The sequence below is a fragment of the Vespula vulgaris genome, chromosome 9 (genome assembly GCF_905475345.1).
Source record: "Vespula vulgaris chromosome 9, iyVesVulg1.1, whole genome shotgun sequence".
Classification (NCBI taxonomy): Eukaryota; Metazoa; Arthropoda; class Insecta; order Hymenoptera; family Vespidae; genus Vespula; species Vespula vulgaris.
Window position 1 is genome coordinate 6748315 of NC_066594.1, and position 15403 is coordinate 6763717.

Sequence of the window (15403 nt, forward strand, 5' to 3'; positions counted from 1 at the left end):
TAAGAACAAAAATTAAAAGTTAATAAAAAATATAAAAGCAAAAATTAAAAGTATAATAAAAATTAAATATAAGAACAAAAATTATATATACAATTATATGTAAAAGCTTTCCTGTAAAAATTTAATTTCACGATGATCGGTCCCTCGATGATCAGTTCATCGATGATCTAACCTGAAACAGAAAAAGTATAAAACAGAATGAGAAATAGGTAAAGAAAATAGGAAAAGAGAAGAAAAACAGAAAAATGAAAAAAGAAGGGAAAATTTGCGTATATAAGCGTGAGAAAAATAGAATTCTGAACGATGTATGCGTATCTCGAAGATCGGTTCAGTCGATGAAAATCAGAATATCATAATTGAATTCGATTTTTCTTTAGGGAAAGAACGAAACCCGCCTGAGGCCCACACCCGAGGGCCCCTCCCAAGGGTCCCACCCGAGAGAAGCTAAAATAATTAATTTCGAATGATTGTTTCAACTATTACATAGCTATGCGTTTCAATGAATAGAAATGACTGTGAATTTATTGCTGAATGTATCGAAGATGTTAGAAATAATGTAAAATATAATTTGGAATTACATAGAAAAGATTTTGGAAAATTCTTTGAAATATGCAGTCATTTGCTCGGTAATACTTGTATCCCATAAAATTTCGATGTATCTACAAGTATCACCGACCCAGGTCCCACCGCGTGGAGGTTGCTGCACTTTGGGACCCACGGGCTGACGGGGAATCTACTCTAAAATCCGCGAACCGAGATGCCTTTCCGCTTCGGGAGCTTCGGGCTTCTCAGCAAACTGGAGATGTATAAAACCCCGCTTACAGATTGCTCCACTGTCCACACCGTCGGCTTCAGACATCTCGAGACACGACCGGTCGTGTCTATATTTCGATTTCAAAAATCAAAACGTAGTCCTCGGCAGGACTTAATCTCGCGTTCGCGAACACCCACGCGCGTGCCGGCCGTCACGTGCGTGAGTGTTTTCCCTATCATTCGCGTACGGAAGCAAGGAGACATACCCTTCCTGCATATAATAAAGATTATATGCAGAGAGGTTCCTTTAACTTCCGTGTAAAAATCCCACGATGATAGGTCCAGCGATCACCTAACTTGAAACAGAAAAAGAATAAAACAAAAAGAGGTAATCATATGCAAAATTAATATACAATATTATATGGAAAAAGCCATTTATATATAAAAATAAATTTAAAATCAAAATACAATTAAATAATAATATTAATAATTAATAAATAAATTAATGATTAAATAAAATAAAATAAAGAAAACAAATATACAATTAAAACTTCCCTGAAAAATTAATTTTACGATGATCGGTCCCTCGATGATCGGTTCTTCGATGATCTGATCTGAAACAGAAAAAGGTTAAAAGAAGATGAGGACAAGAAGAAAGAAAAAATAAGAGGAGAAGAAAATAACAAGAGAAAAAGGAAAAAAGAAGCCGAGAATAGTTTTGTAAGTGCATGTGAGAAAAATAGAATTCCGAACGATGGGTATGCTTCTCGAAGAATGTTTCACTCGATGAAAATCAGAATACCATAAGTGTACTCGATTTTTCATTAGTGAAAGAACGAAACCCGCCTAAAGCCCACACCCGAGGGCCCCTCCCAAGGGTCCCACCCGAGAAAAGATAAAGTAATTAATCAACGATTTAAAATAATTATTTAAACTATAATACGCAGCCATGCGCTGAGTAATACTGGAATCCTATTAGGTATCCTTCCTGTAAAAGTGAGCGGAGAATATGGTATATATTTAAATGTTCTTATTTCATTTGTATGTGCACCTTCGTTCAGTGCAATTTCGGTGTTTTCCGCAATTGCATTTACTTATTCTGTGCACTTTTAGTTAGTGCACCTTCAGTGGTCCTCACAATTGCCATTTTAAACGTTTCGAAATTATTACTTTAATATGAAACTTGATTTTATAAAAATAATATTACGAATTCAATTGAACTTTAAAAAAGAAAAATACACAAAAATTTGTTACTCAACTTTAATAATATCAATATATAAAGTACGTAAAAATTCTATTCGCGAACGCGTGGCAATGGGACACGGAATGAGTAGATCTTCTCAGTTTCTGAAAATTATATTATTATTATATAAGAGTATTTTGAGTGACAGCATGGTATAATTAAAATATGACTAAGAGTCATTCTCGAAGTATTCTGTCGAACCTTCGAAAATAACTCTATAGTCTAATAGTTGCCCTCTTGAGCCACAATTTGTGGGGGCCTCTTCGGCACATAGCCTCTTCTTTACTTCGTGCCCTAACAATTACTATCGAACATTTGAACTATCGTCAACTATCGCCAAGAAACTAGAACTATCTCTTATTCTAAAACGTCGAAGAAAACTAACATATCTAACGCAACTCTAAACCAATCCTGAAACGAAAAATCGAGAAAGCATCGGTAGAGAAACGAGAATTAATATATTAATTGCTGAAAATCCTAAGCTAAAAATCGATTATCTTGTTCTATGTTTTACGCGAAGTGATTTTACAAGTCTCTTTGTCTTTTCTCTACTCTACTTTGTTCTTTCAAAAGCAATGAGTCTATTGAGACTTTCTTTTATTACTAAAATTGATTAATCTTTATTTAAAAATGTAGTGAAAAATCATTGGACGCTCCTTCTTACAAGCAATTACTCTAATTATTAGAAAATAAATTATACAATATCGCTTGTAATACAGAGACCATCCATCGCGAATATCTTCTTGCTTACTCATTATTAAAATTCGAGAATATCGCGATTCTTTACTATTTTCGCGAGAGAAAATTACTTAAAAATTCATTCAAATATTTAAAATTTCAAATAATTGTAATTAATGCGTTTAAACAAGAAGACTCTATCCTGATCTAATTAAAAAATCCAAAAATAACGAACCATTCACGAGTAAATCTCCGAAGAAATTTATTCGTGGTCACTCATTGCTCTTCTACTAATTAATTACAACCAATCACTCGTGCCGATTCGGACCTTTCGTCCTCGACATGATTGAGTGATCGGAGGGATTTAAAAATTAACTCACTACTTAAGAAGTTCTGCGATGGCTCCAAAACACTGGACCGCGATTTAGGTCGAAATTGAGGGTGGATGATTTGTAGTTGGTTGAAAATGAGGTAGGTCGACATCGAAGTTGGTCGAAATCCTCTTCAGTGATGCACTGACTCTAATTCGCGGTAGTTATTTATTAACGAACGATCACTGAATTTAATTCGCGGAACTCTACTATATTTTATAAATTCAGTCTGTGCGACTGTTAAAAGAGCAAATAACTTTACGAACAAGCACTGATTCTAATGACTGCATTGCACGCAGTTTTTGGAAAAACACTTATGATTTAAATCGCGAAACGCGAACGAACAAACACTGCTTTTACTTCGCGATAAATTTATTTTAGCGATGCTAACACTCGATTACATCATTGCAACGCGCGCGATTGCAACGAGGTTCTGAAAAAAAATACGAACGAAATAATTAGTATCATTGTTATAATAAGACTATAAAAATAATTCAATAAATATGTGATAGAGAAATATACTTACTTAAAGTTTTCGTTGGTACTTGCACGAATAGCATTCTGTGAAAATTTCTAAGTCCACTCGTAGAGATAGATTTTCAAAGTCCCGCAGATGTTCGAAAATTTCTAAGTCCACTCGTGGAGATATTCAGTCTTCTTGGAGTGTAAAAATTTCTAAGTCCACTCGTGAAGATGGATTTTCAAAGTCCTCCGTGAGTGTAAAAATTTCTAAGTCCACTCGTGGAGATAGATTTTCAAAGTCCTCCGTGAGTGCAAAAATTTTTAAGTCCACTCGTGGAGATAGATTTTCAAAGTCCCTCGAAAGTGAGAAAATTTCTAAGTCCACTCGTGGAGATAGATTTTCAAAGTCCTCCGTGAGTGCAAAAATTTCTAAGTCCACTCGTGGAGATAGATTTTCAAAGTTCCTCAAAGGTGTAAAAATTTCTAAGTTCACTCGTCGAAGTCCAAAGCACAACTGAACCAGAAACTATAAAGATCGGCTTAAGACCCGATTTTGTTGTCGTGTATCCCCACTTCGCATTTAAGTTTAAAATCAAATAAGCTGTTATATATTTGAATTAACTGTTCGTTAATACTTGCATGAATGACATCCGCGAAAATTTCGAAGTTCACTGGTCGAAGTCCAACGCACAACTAAACTAGGAACTATAAAGGTCGGCCAAAGACCCGACATTGTTGTCGTCCCTCGAAACCGAGTATCCCCACTTCGCATTTAAGTCGAAAATCAAATAAGCTGTTATATATTTGAATTAACTGTTCGTTAATACTTGGATGAACGGCATCCACGAAAATTTCTATGTACTCTCGCCGAATACCAAAGCACGACTAAACTAGTAACTGTTAAAGTCATTCAGAGGTCCGATTTTGTTTTCGACTCACAAAGAAAATTATCCCCACTTCACAATTTTATTTTAAAATACAATATTTCTCCATTATTGAATAAACATTGAAATATGGAACCATTTGCCTTGTCAACAGTTAAAGAAAAAGAGGAGAAGAAAAAGAAAGAAGAGAAAAGGTAAAGAAAGAAGAAGAAAAAAATAGCACTGCGAAGATATTGAAACAGTAAACCGCCCAAAATTCCACACTGGAAGGCCCCTCCCAAGAGTTCCACCAGAAACAAAGCACAATTAAAAGTTAACAAAAATAATTAATATAATATATAAAAATAAATAATCAGAATAATTAATAAAAGTATAAAATGAATAAAAGTATATAACTAAAATAACTGAGAAAAGTTTATAATTAATAAAAATAAATAAGAATAAATACGAATGATAACGAACATAAAGACGACAGAAAAGTTCTCTGTGCGTCATCTTAGAAAATTAATTTACAAATTTTGATATATTCAATTTACTCATTTGTGGAAATATTACTAACAGTATAAAATGTAATTAATTTAATGTCTAATTGAACTTGGACAGAAAAGAGATTTTGGAAAAACACAGAAATATGCAGCCATTCGCCCGGCAGTACTTGCGTCTTATAATTACATATATAATTTAGTTGTAGATTTTAGATATAATGAAGACATAGATTTCGATATTACGCAAGTACTACCGACCCAGGTCCCACCGCGTGGAGGTAGCTGCATCTGGGGACCCACGAGCTAACGGAGAATTTACTCTAAGATTCGCGAGACCGGCGTGAACAAATAATCGCCGAACAAATAAAACGAAGCCCTCGGTAGGACTTTTAATCGCGCTCGGACACTCACGTGAGTGTCCGAATGACTCTACTACAAAATACGCATTACCGGCGTAATCTTATCTATATATTAAGCAAATAAAACTAAGTCCACGGTAGGACACTTAATTCGCGCCCGAACACTCACGTGGTGTTAATACAACGGTAACTCTACTCTAAAATCCGCGTTCCCGGTGTTCGCGAGGTAACATGAGCGAACAGAGACATCGAGTCCGCAACGGTATCCTACTAGGGATGACGTTGAGGCCGTCAGCCTCGGATGCCCACATCCCGCCTTTAAGCACGACCGTCCGTGCCTTTCGCATTTCGAACAATAAAACGAAGTCCACGGTAGGACCTTTAATCGCGCCCGAACACTCACGTGAGCGTTAGAATGACGGTGACTCTACTCTAATTCGCGGTCCCGCGGGGTTGCATACACCTCACCATGGACTCAGGTGACTATAGATATAAGGTGGGCCAGTCAACGGACTGAACATCCTTACAAATAGCCATAGACCATCCTCCTCAGTAGCACATAGACCGTCTCACTCTACAGTCATCCGATGACCGTATCACGACCGGTCAATTATTCGGTTTTAGCAATCAAACGAAGTCCATTATCGTAGGACTGTTAATCGCGCCCGAGAACATCACGCCTGTGCCCGCCGACACACGCGCGAATGTTCTTTCTATCCTACCCGTATTCGCGTCTAACAATCGAATGTGAACCAAACCATTCGACGATACATCGAACCTGTGCCGACATATCGAAATCCGTGAAGAAGAGGAGAAGAAGAAGAGAAAGAGAGGAAAAGAAAGCCGGAACGTGCGCGCATGTGAGAACCATAGAACTCGGAAGAAAAGAAAGAAAAGAATATCTGAAGGTGCAATGGAACGCGTGCACGAACGTGTGAAAAAGATGAAATTGAAAAGAAAAGATGGACATAGAAAAGAAAAGAAATGAAAAGAAAAGAGAAAATGAATTCGACCGAAGTCAGAGTACGGAAATCGAGCTGGATTTTTCGGTACAGAAAGAAGGAGACCCGCACAGAAGCCCACGCCCATGAGCCCCTCCCATGGGTCCCACCCGAGAGAAACTATGATAATTAATCTCGAATGATTACTTCAATATTATAGAGCTAACAATTTCAAAGAATAGATATGATTGTGAATTGACTAATGAATATACGGAAAGTGTAAGAAAGAATGTAAAATGTAGATCCTTCGATGTATAATTTGGAATTACACAGGAGAAATTTTGGAGAAGTCTTACAGAACGCAGCCATTCGCTCGGCAATACTTGCACACCATAAGATATTGATGAAACACAAGTACTTCCGACCCAGGTCCCACCGCGTGGAGGTTGCTGCAGTTGGAGACCCACGGTCTGACGGGGTCTCTACTCTGAAATTCGCGTGACCGGCGTGATCAAATAATCGGCGTTCTATAAAACGAAGTCCCCGGTAGGACTTTTAATCGCGACCGAACACTCCCGTGAGTGTTAAAATAACGGTGACTCTACTCTAACTTCGCGTTCGCGGCGTCCACGTACCAACCGAGAATTCAGGCGGCTAACTGGAGGAGGGTCAGTCCACGCTTACGGATAGCAATCCATACCGCTCGGCAGCACACGAACCGACACACGACCGGTCATTATTCGGTTTAGCAATCAAACGAAGTTCATTACCGTAGAACTTTTATTCGCGCCCGGGAACACCAGGTCTGTGCCCGCCGACACAGGCGCGAGTGTTCTTTCTATCCTACCCGTGTCCCGCGCGGATATATCGAGATTCGCGAAGAAGAGGAAAAGAAGAAGAGAAAGAAAAGAAAAGGAGAAGAAAATGAGAAGAGAAGAAAGCCAGAAAGTGTGCACACGTGAAAAGGATGGAGCAGAAAAGAAAAGTAAGAAAAGAATATCCGTATGATGCAATGAAACGCATGCACGTATGGAAAAGATGAAATTGGGAAGAAAAGATGGACATAGATGATCCGAACACCCGACGAAAACCAGAGTACAAAAATCCAGCTCGATTTTTCGGTACAGAAAGAAGGAGACCCGCACAGAAGCCCACACCCATGAGCCCCTCTCATGGGTCCCACCCGAGAGAAACTATAACGATTAATCTCGAATTCTTACTTTATAGGTATGCGTTTCAGTAAATCGAAGTGACCGTGCATTTATTGCGGAATACATGGAAGATGTAAGAAAGAATTTAAGTTACACGTACTCCGAAATTTAATTTCAATTCGATGGAAAAGATGTTAGAAAAATGTTGAAATGTGCAGCCATTTGCTCGGAAATACTTGCAATTTCTAAGATCACGACACAGAACAAGTACTGCCGACCCAGGTCCCACCGCGTGGAGGTTGCTGCAGCTGGAGACCCACGGACTAACGGTGACTCTACTTTTTACTACAACTAATACTATCAAGAAAGCAAAGCAACGGGGCGACCTCCACTCCCGACGAATTCAAGCCTCCAAACGCTAAAATTGCAGCCCCATGCGTCTCCGCATTTGGGAACCGACTTACGCATAGCTCAACTATCCAACATCGGAAGCTTCGATCACCACTTGGGCACGACCGGTCGTGCTTTCGCGACAAACGCCGGAACCCAAAATTGAATCTACCGCAGTCACGATACTTACGCGAGCATTCCGGAAACACTCACGCGAATATGTTGAATACGTTAGAGTCAATTTTGGACTTAATCGCGCCCGAGAACACCAACGCCTATGCCAGCCGACATAAGCGAGTGTCCTTCTATCTTGCCCGAACGGGAGAAAAGAATTCCTTCTACGCCTGAGGTAGAAAGATTCTTTAAGCACCCGTATAAAAATCTAAATCCCTCCATGGTCCTTGGCCGATGGTCCTGCGGCACGTGGAAATACACGGACTAACGCGGATTCTACTCTAAAATCCGCGATCCGAGATGCCTTTCCGCTTCGGGAGCTTCGGGCTTCTCAGCAAACTGGAGATGTATAAAACCCCGCTTACAGATTGCTCCACTGTCCACACCGTCGGCTTCAGACATCTCGAGACACGACCGGTCGTGTCTATATTTCGATTTCAAAAATCAAAACGAAGTCCTCGGTAGGACTAAATCTCGCGTCCGCGAACACCCACGCACGTGCCGGCCGTCACGCGCGTGAGTGTTTTCCCTATCATTCGCGTACGGAAGCAAGGAGACGTACCCTTCCTGCATATAATAAATTTTATATGCAGAGAGGTTCCTTGAACTTCCGTGTAAAAATCCCATGATGATCCATCGATCACCTAACCTGAAACAGAACAAGAGTAAAAGCAGAGGAGACAATTATATGCAAAAAGACATTTATATTCAAAAATTTCCGTGTAAAAATTTAACTTCACGATGATCAATCTCCCGATGACCTAACCTGAAACAGAAAAAGAGTAAAAGAGGAGGTATTAATTATATGCAAAAATTATACGCAAAATTACATGCAAAAAGACATTAATATTACATTCAATATATTAATAAATAATATACTTCAATAAATAATATTATTTCAATAATTACATAATAAATTGCATACATATTATATTCATTTATATTCAATAAATTCCCTGTAAAAGTCAAATTTTGCGATTATAGATTCTTCGATGATCAGTCCCTCGATGATCTAACTTGTAACAGAAAAAAAATAAAAAGAGAAGAGTTAAAAAAAAAGTTAAGGGGAAAGAGTTAAAAGAAAGGTCGAAAAAAAAAGAAAAAGAGAAAAATAGTTCCAAAAGATGCCGAGACGGCAGCCCGCCAAAAGGCCCACACCCGAGGGCCCCTCCCAAGGGTCCCACCCGAAACTAATCATTAATAAAAGTTAATGAAAGTAATTAATATAATGAATAACAGGATATAATGAATATTATTAATGAAAGTATGTAATTAATAAAAGCAAATAAGAATAAATAGAAACGAAAGAGAATATAAGAGCGACAGAATAGTTTCTATGCGTTCTCTTAGAAAATTAACTTAGAATTTTGATGTATTCAATTTATTTATCTGTCGAAATATAACTATCAATTTAAAATGTAATTAATTTAATGTCTAATTGAAATTAGACAGAAAATAAACTTTGGAAGAACATTAAAATATGCAGCCATCCGCCCGGTAATACTTGCGTTATATGATTATATATATAATTTAGTTATAGATTTTAGATAACATATATAATTTTGATATAGATTTCAGTATATCGCAAGTACTACCGACCCAGGTCCCACCACGTGAAGGTTGCTGTATTTGGAGACCCGCGAGTTAATGTGGACTCTATTCTATAATACGCATTATCGGCTTAATATAATTTATATTTCAAGCAAATAAAACTTCATCTTATAAAAATAAAATTATGAGTTTAATTGAACTTTAAAGAAAAATAAAAAGTGAAAAATTTATGACTCGACTTTAATCTAAGACTAAATTTTATCGAAATAAAATTATGATTTTAATTAAAATTTGGAAAAAAGACTAGATTATTCGACTTTAATAATGAAAATGTATAATATATGAAAAATTTTATTCGCGTACGCGTGGCAATGTAGGATGGGAGACGAAATATTATGACGTCTTAGTTTCTCAAATCTACATTACTACTATATAAGAGCATTATGAGTGACAACATGGTAAAATTAAAATATGACTAAGAGCCATTCTCGAAGAGTTCTGTCAAAACTTCGAAAATAGCTCAATAGTCTAAAAGTTGCCCTCTTGAGCCACAATTTGTGGGGGCCTTTTCGGCATACAGCCTCTTCTTTGCTTCGTGCCCTAACCACAACTATAGAACACATTCGATAACTATAACCGACCTTTATTCTAAGACGTGAAAGAAAACTAATAAATCTAACGTAACTCTAAACCAAACCTGAAACGAAAAAGCGAGCAAGCATCGGAAGAGAAACGAGAATTAAGATATTAATTGCTGAAAATCCTAAGCTAAAAATTGATTAACTTATTCAATGTTCTGCGTGTTGTGATTCTACAAGCCTCTTTATCTTTTATCAAAGATTCTACTCTACTTTATTTTTTCAAATTCAATGACTCTACTTTATTCTCTTAAAAGCAATGACTCTATTGAGACTTTTCTTTTATTAATAAAATTGATTAATGTTTATTTAAAAATGTAATGAAAAATTATTGGACGCTCCTTCTTACAAGCAATTATTCAAATTATTGGAAAATAAATTACAAAATTTCGCTTGTAATCCAGAGACTATCCATCGCGAATGTCTTCTTGCTTATTTATTATTAAAATTCGAAAATATCGCGATTCTTTACTATTTTCGCGAGAGAAAATTACTTAAAAATTCATTTAAATAATTAAAATTTCAAATAATTGTAATTAATGCGTTTAAACAAGAAGACCCAATCCTGATCTAATAAATAAATCAAAAAATAACGAACCATTCACGAGTAAATCTCCGAAGAAATTTATTCGTGGTCACTCATTGCTCTTCTACTAATTAATTACAACCAATCACCCGTGCCGATTCGGACCTTTCGTCCTCGGCATGATTGAGTGATCGGAGGGATTTAAAAATTAACTTACTACTTAAGAAGTTCTGCGATGGCTCCAAAACACTGGACCGCGATTTAGGTCGAAATTGAGGGTGGACGATATGTAGTTGGTTGAACATGAGGTAGGTCGACATCGAAGTTGGTCGAGATCCTCTTTAGTGATACACTGACTCTAATTCGCGGTAGTTATTTATTAACGAACGGTCACTGAATTTATTTCGCGAAACTCTATTATATATTATAAATACAGTCTGTGCGACTGTTAAAAAATCAAAAAACTACGCGAACAAACACTGACTCTAAAAACTGCATTGCACGCAGTCTATGCAAGAACACTTATGATTTAAATCGCGAAACGCGAACGAACAAACACTGCTTCTACTTTGCGATATTTTTATTTTAGCGATACAAATCCTCGATTACTTCGTTGCTACGCGCACGATTGCAATGAGGTTCTGAAACAAAAATCCAAAGGAAATAATAAGTATCACTGTTATAATGAAAACTATAAATCATTAAAGAAATATGTGACAGAGAAATATACTTACTTTAAGTCTTCGTTAATAATCGCTCGAATGACATCCACGAAAATTTCTAAGTCCACTCGTGGAGATAGATTGTCAAAGTTGCCCGAAAGTGTGAAAATTTCTAAGTCCAATCGTGAAGATAGATTGCCAAAGTCCCACGAAGGTGCACTCGTCGAAATATAAAGAAAGACTGAACCAGTAACTGTCAAAGTCGGCCAAAGTTCGAACTTTGTTGTCGTCACGGGTGGGAAAGCATCCCCACTTCTCGAGGTGATTCTAGAGCAAAATAATTTACGTAGAATATTGAAAGAATGAGTGACATAATTATGTACTTACATTAACTCTTCGTTATTACATGCGGAGAATGCGTGTTGCGAGAACTGACATGTCCACTCGTCGAAATATAAAGCAAGACTGAACCAGTAACTGTCAAAGTCGGTCAAAGGCCCCACTTTGTTGTCGTCACGGGTGGGAAAGCATCCCCACTTCTCGAGGTGATTCTAGAGCAAAATAATTTACGTAGAATATTGAAAGAATGAGTGACATAATTATGTACTTACATTAAGTCTTCTTTATTACTTGCTGAGTATGCGTACTACGAGAACTAGGATGTGCACTGGTTGAAATTTAAACAAAGACTGGTCCAGTAATTGTCAAAGTCAGTCAAAGGCCCCACTTTGTTGTCGTCACGGGTGGGAAAGCATCCCCACTTCTCGAGGTGATTCTAGAGCAAAATAATTTACGTAGAATATTGAAAGAATGAGTGACATAATTATGTACTTACATTAACTCTTCGTTATTACTTGTGGAGAATGCGTACTACGAGAACTGCCATGTCCACTCGTCGAAATTCAAAGCAAGACTGAACCAGTAACTGTCAAAGTCAGTCAAAGGCCCCACTTTGTTGCCGTTACGGGTGGGGAAGCATCCCCACTTCTCGATGTAATTCTAGAGCAAAATAATTTACGTAGAATATTGAAAGAATGAGCGATATAAATATGTATTTACATTAACTCTTCTTTATTACTTGCGGAGTATGCGTACTACGAGAACTAGGATGTGCACTGGTTGAAATTTAAACAAAGACTGGTCCAGTAATTGTCAAAGTCAGTCAAAGGCCCCACTTTGTTGCCGTTACGGGTGGGGAAGCATCCCCACTTCTCGATGTAATTCTAGAGCAAAATAATTTACGTAGAATATTGAAAGAATGAGCGATATAAATATGTATTTACATTAACTCTTCTTTATTACTTGCGGAGTATGCGTACTACGAGAACTTGGATGTGCACTGGTTGAAATTTAAACAAAGACTGGTCCAGTAATTGTCAAAGTCAGTCAAAGGCCCCACTTTGTTGCCGTCACGGGTGGGGAAGCATCCCCACTTCTCGATGTAATTCTAGAGCAAAATAATTTACGTAGAATATTGAAAGAATGAGTTACATAATTATGTACTTACATTAACTCTTCGTTATTACATGCGGAGAATGCGTGTTGCGAGAACTGACATGTCCACTCGTCGAAATATAAAGCAAGACTGAACCAGTAACTGTCAAAGTCGGTCAAAGTTCGAACTTTGTTGTCGTCACGGGTGGGAAAGCATCCCCACTTCTCGAGGTGATTCTAGAGCAAAATAATTTACGTAGAATATTGAAAGAATGAGTGACATAATTATGTACTTACATTAAGTCTTCTTTATTACTTGCTGAGTATGCGTACTACGAGAACTAGGATGTGCACTGGTTGAAATTTAAACAAAGACTGGTCCAGTAATTGTCAAAGTCAGTCAAAGGCCCCACTTTGTTGTCGTCACGGGTGGGAAAGCATCCCCACTTCTCCAGGTGATTCTAGAGCAAAATAATTTACGTAGAATATTGAAAGAATGAGTGACATAATTATGTACTTACATTAACTCTTCGTTATTACATGCGGAGAATGCGTGCTGCGAGAACTGACATGTCCACTCGTCGAAATATAAAGCAAGACTGAACCAGTAACTGTCAAAGTCGGTCAAAGTTCGAACTTTGTTGTCGTCACGGGTGGGAAAGCATCCCCACTTCTCGAGGTGATTCTAGAGCAAAATAATTTACGTAGAATATTGAAAGAATGAGTGACATAATTATGTACTTACATTAAGTCTTCTTTATTACTTGCGGAGTATGCGTACTACGAGAACTAGGATGTGCACTGGTTGAAATTTAAACAAAGACTGGTCCAGTAATTGTCAAAGTCAGTCAAAGGCCCCACTTTGTTGCCGTCACGGGTGGGGAAGCATCCCCACTTCTCGATGTAATTCTATAGTACAATAATTTACGTAGAATATTGAAAAAATGAGTGAAATAATTATATTCTTACATTAACTCTTCTTTATTACTTGCGGAGTATGCGTACTACGAGAACTAGGATGTGCACTAGTTGAAATTTAAACAAAGACTGGACCAGTAACTGTCAAAGTCAGTCAAAGGCCCCACTTTGTTGCCGTTACGGGTGGGGAAGCATCCCCACTTCTCGATGTAATTCTAGAGCAAAATAATTTACGTAGAATATTGAAAGAATGAGCGATATAAATATGTATTTACATTAACTCTTTGTTATTACTTACGAAGAAGGCGTACTGCGAGAACTGCGATGTGTACTCGTCGAAATTCAAAACAAAACTAAACTAATAACTGTCGAAGTCGGTCAAAGGCGCGACTTTGTTGTCATTTCGCGGAGCCAACTATCCCCACTTCTCGATTTAATTCTACAACAAATTAAGATCTATATAGTATTGAAAAAACGAGTAATATTCTTATGTACTTTGATGATCTCTTTGTTATTACTCACAGGGAACGGAAATAAAAGTCAACACTAGTCGAATAATTGTCAAAGTCAATAACAAACGGTAATCCAAAATAAAAGAAATAATGTAAATTATTAAAGAAATGTTTGAAATTGGAATATACTTGCTTTAACTATTCGTTTTTGCTTAAAGGAAAGACATTTTTAGGGTTCTTCGATCCTCACTCGTCGGAGTGCGTAAGAAAACTAATTCGATGTTTGTCAAAATTAATAAAAGTCGTATATGTTTATGTTACAAGTGCTCTGGAATGTCAAGATCAAAATTTTTAAGTATTGAAATTTAAAATTTAAATTATTTTAAGTTTCTCTCGCGTTACGATCTTTGTAATGTTTAAACGGATGAAATATTGTTTAAATATTAATTTACTGTACTTCGTATAAGTTAATGATTGTTTAAATAATTGGAAAATTATCGAAAATATTAATTTCATTTTTCGTAATATTAAATAGAGGCAATGACCTCGTATTCGAAATATAAGAATTAAAATATTAAATTTAAATTATTCTGTTGAACATTTCTTATAAGATTTTTATGTTTCTAATATATAAAATATAACGGAACTTAGACATTTTTCTAAAATTTAACAGTATCTGAGAAACTTAGATCCATTGGTATGACGGGTTGAATATTTTCTTATTTTTACCATGAAGTCATCTTCGAAAAGCTTATTTAAGTGTCAAACTGTTGCTTCCTGTATAAATATCGCGAAACAGGTTTGCATTTGGAATGGATCGGAAAATCTTATCATCGATTTACGCATGCAAACAAAGAAACAATCGTTTATTTCACAGAAAGAAACAGACACCATTCAAGTATTTATATGAAAATCAGTAGATATATTACAAGCTTCTTCTTTTTTGCCGCGAAGTTCAAGAGGCGCCACTATACGAAACTTCTTTTCACGAAAAATAGCAAGAACAGCGTTTACGCCAACAAGGAGTCTAGGCATAATTCTTGACTAATTTTAATAAACAAGATCTCATTTTAAAGATAAATGTTTAAGCAAGGACATAGCTTTCTCGAATTTTTGAAAAAGCTTTATTTTTATATATAAACTATTCTGGACATGACGCAATATTTTGACACGATTTTTTTCAAAGAAAATAAACCTTTTTCAAAAATTCAAAAAAATGAGATCCTAGATTAAACCTTTGTCTTTAAAATGAGACCTTCTCCATCAAAATCGGTCAAGAATTACGTCTGATTTCATTGTTGGTGTAAACCATTATAAAGCCAGGGGTGATG